Here is a 4,381-nt window from a genome sequence, read left to right on the forward strand (position 1 = left end):
ATTAATTTAGCCCACTCAAATATAACATATCCAAATTAAATTAAACAAATATAATTTGGGTTCTAAAATATTTGGGCTAGCCCATATTACTAGTTCAAATAAGATGGTCAAAGGCAAAGGTAAAAAGACTTCCAGTCATAAACGGGCCCAAACCCATAAATTACCAAGTCCATGAAGGGATCTCCATTCCCTATAAATAGACCTCACATCTCTCAGTTGAGGGGACGGAAAAACATTATTCTCATCAAGAGCTCATAAAATTCTCTTAGAATTCTCTCTGCAATTAGTCAACAAGCACATCAAAATTGGCCGACTATTCAGATACACTCAAACATATTCGACTGAGATTCAAGCTTTGTCAGCCCTCATTCGAATATACCCAAACAAAACTCAAACTCAGGTTGACGTCGACAAAACGTCATCCCACACTCAAACTCAAATTGACGTTGACAACAGGTCAGTCTACATTCAACTCCACGTCGACACCAACACGTGTCACTCTCAAGCTACGAAACAGAATCAGAGGACTTAGTTTATTTTTCATTATAAACTGTTTACAGAGATTGTACTCAATACATTTATTGAAATATAATTTCTTTGTTACTTTGTTTCTCGTCTTATTTATTTCGACTCGAAATTTTGTGTATACAGATTTTGGCACGCTCGGTGGGACCATCTCTGCCTCTCATCTCTGTTTCGTCATCAACAACAAATCTGAGAAATGGCCTCAAGCAAGAACATCTCTCAATCTTCTGAAAACTCTGCTGACACCCCACGAAAATCTGTAACGTTGGGTGATTATATGGATGATATGACTCTTGGTTTTCGTACCAGAGGAATGAAGAAGGCTGCTATTGCTGCCGCCGCTGCAAAGCTCCGAACTGCGAACGTTCCTACCAGGCCAAGAAAGCTCTCTAAGCCTATTGCTACCTGAATCATCTGTCGTGCATGGCTCATACAAGGAGCGTGAAACCCCTGTGTTTGGCTCAATCGCTTTGGTGAACGTGAGCCATCATTGATTGCTTCTCAAATATGGAAGCAACTCTCATCTGATAAGTCAGACAGACTGACTGTCCACACTAGCCCTCTCTTTGACCCACTCAATGTGGGGAGTGACGATGAGACAAGTGATGACATTGTTGACTCATCGCCTCTAAAGATTATCAACTTAGAGGAACCCTTACTCTCTCAGTCGAACACTGCTGCTGTTATGGTGACTTCGGCTAAGACAGTTGAGGAACAACTTGCTGAAATGAATAGCCTACTCCAAAAATTAATGAAAGATGGAGAAGAAAAAGATGCTCAAATCCGACTCCAAAATGAGCAAATCGCTGCCCTCAACAAGAAACTTGAGGAGACGACGCAGCATCAAACTGGATGGGGTGAAAGCGAAGGCGATAGTGGTGAAGACGATCGCCGCCCACCCACAGCTCGACAACTTGAGTTATTAGTAGCTCACGCTATCAAAAATCAACTCGGGGAAAGTTCTCAAGGTAGTCATCGGTATGTAAAGCCTTATACCAAAAGAATTGACAAGCTGCACATGCCACTTGGCTATCAGCCCCCCAAGTTCCAGCATTTCGATGGGAAAGGAAATCCTAAGCAACACATTGCTCACTTTGTGGAAACATGCAATAATGCTGGTACCACAGATGATTTCCTGGTCAAACAATTCGTTCGTTCCCTTAAAGGCATGGCCTTTGACTGGTACACTGATTTACCCTCACAATCCATCGACAGTTGGGATCAAATGGAGGAGGAATTCCTGAACAGGTTCTATAGCACTCGACGTATTGTCAGTATGACTGAACTAACTAAGACTCACCAGTGGAAGGATGAGCCAGTCATCGATTACATCAATCGTTGGCGCGCATTGAGTCTAGAGTGTAAAAGATCGCCTGACTGAAGTCTCTGCTGTTGAGATGTGCATTCAAGGGATGGATTGGGACTTGCTTTATATTTTGCAAGGTATAAAGCCTAGGACTTTTCAGGAGTTGGCTACGCGAGCTCATGACATGGAGCTTACCATTGCTAACAATAGAGGCAAAAGCAACACTTCTTCAGAGTACAAGAAAGAGAAGAAGGATTTTAAGAAAACTGACAAGACTGCCAAAAGTTCGACTAAGGAGTCAATGTCGATCACGACTACCTCCTCGCCTGTCAAGATCTCTAGCAAGGCTGGTACTGAAAACAATAAGGGTTCACCTTCCAAAGAACCTAGGAAAAATAGGCCAACCTTGAAAGAACTCCAAGCAAAGAAATATCCATTTCCAGACTCTGATTTATCAGGGATGTTAGATGATTTGCTTGAAAACAAAGTCATTGAATTGTGCAAAAAAAAAAAAAAAAAAAAAAAAAAAAATAAAAAAATAAAAATAAAAATAAAAATAAAAAAATGACGTCGACACTCATGAAGAGCTTACCACTGCATATTAAACCAGTTTAAAGTAATTATATGGTGCTGTCAAATTGTTCGAAAAAATACACCAAAGAAACAAAAAGATAAGGTGCTATTTTACCTTGATTCACAAAAGACGAAGTTGGTTTGCAAAGTTTCAGGTCAAACCCAATGTCGGGGTCGGTAGACGAAGACCAGCAGCTCTCAAATCTCAATGACGGTCACGAAGTGAATAAAGCGGTGCCCAGTGCCAAGTATTTATACACTTTGGTGAAGAAAAATTAAACCTAATACTTATCTGATTAGTAAATAGAGTTGTAAGTAGTTCATAACTCTAGGAAACAAATCTTAGCAGGTGATTTTCACCTAATTGCTAAACCAAATATAAATTCGAGACCTTGTCACGATTAAACACTTCAAATTGTGTACGTGACACTGTCTCGAGGGGGCAATTTGTAGACGCTAAAAATTTATTAGCGTTTTACACTAAAATAATTAATTATTATTGAGCTAAAATAAATATGATTAGCCCAATTTAATTAATTTAGCCCACTCAAATATAACATATCCAAATTAAATTAAACAAATATAATTTGGGTTCTAAAATATTTGGGCTAGCCCATATTACTAGTTCAAATAAGATGGTCAAATGGCAAAGGTAAAAAGACTTCCAGGTCATAAACGGGCCCAAACCCATAAATTACCAAGTCCATGAAGGGATCTCCATTCCCTATAAATAGACCTCACATCTCTCAGTTGAGGGGACGGAAAAATCATTATTCTCGATCAAGAGCTCATAAAATTCTCTTAGAATTCTCTCTGCAATTAGTCAACAAGCACATCAAAATTGTGCCGACTATTCAGATACACTCAAACATATTCGACTGAGATTCAAGCTTTGTCAGCCCTCATTCGAATATACCCAAACAAAACTCAAACTCAGGTTGACGTCGACAAAACGTCATCCCACACTCAAACTCAAATTGACGTTGACAACAGGTCAGTCTACATTCAACTCCACGTGGACACCAACACGTGTCATTCTCAAGCTACGAAACAGAATCAGAGGACTTAGTTTATTTTTCATTATAAACTGTTTACAGAGATTGTACTCAATACATTTATTGAAATATAATTTCTTTGTTACTTTGTTTCTCGTCTTATTTATTTCGACTCGAAATTTTGTGTATACAGGTGCATAAGGTTAGAAAACCCTAAAATAATACCCCAACCCCACCCATCACCTCTAACAAATTTAAAGTACCTGCATACTTTAGAGTTGTAATTAAATGGTGATGGTATTAAAGTGATACGTCGGGATGATGATATCTTTTCTTTTAGGCAATAGGATTATGATATCTTGTAATTAAATTAGGACCCGTTTGTTATCGTTTTTTGTTTTCAATTTTCGGTTTGTTTTGAAAACTATAAACCATAAACATGAAACTTTTTCGTTGTCAGTTTTCAAAATCATCATATTCGAAATAAATTTAACCAATTTTTCATTTATCATAGGATATATATATCATATGACTTTGAAAATCAAAAAACCAAAAAACAGAAAACCACAAGAATATGAACGGGCCCTAAGTGTACCCTGACATTTCATAAGAGTAGCCCAGTATCATTAGTCTCTATGTATTGATGGAAATTATCAAGATTTTATTCTACATTTACTTATATAATTATAGTATAAAATTACCCTAGTATTCCCCATGAAATCAACTTATATAATTTTAAAAAATGACATAGGCCCACTTTAGCTTATCAATCTTCTAAAACTATGAGCAAGTATCTCAATTAAATAGAGACAGAGAGACTAATAGATACTTAAATATACTAACGATCAATTTATTTACTCACAATCGTGATAGTTAAACTATTCCAAATATTGTATGACCAATTAAGTGTATATGTATGGTTTGGATACATAAATTGATACTTAATTCATGATTTTACGTAAAGATATTTAATAATGGTTCA

This window comes from Beta vulgaris, chromosome 8 (assembly GCF_026745355.1).
Source record: "Beta vulgaris subsp. vulgaris cultivar EL10 chromosome 8, EL10.2, whole genome shotgun sequence".
Lineage (NCBI taxonomy): Eukaryota > Viridiplantae > Streptophyta > Magnoliopsida > Caryophyllales > Amaranthaceae > Beta > Beta vulgaris.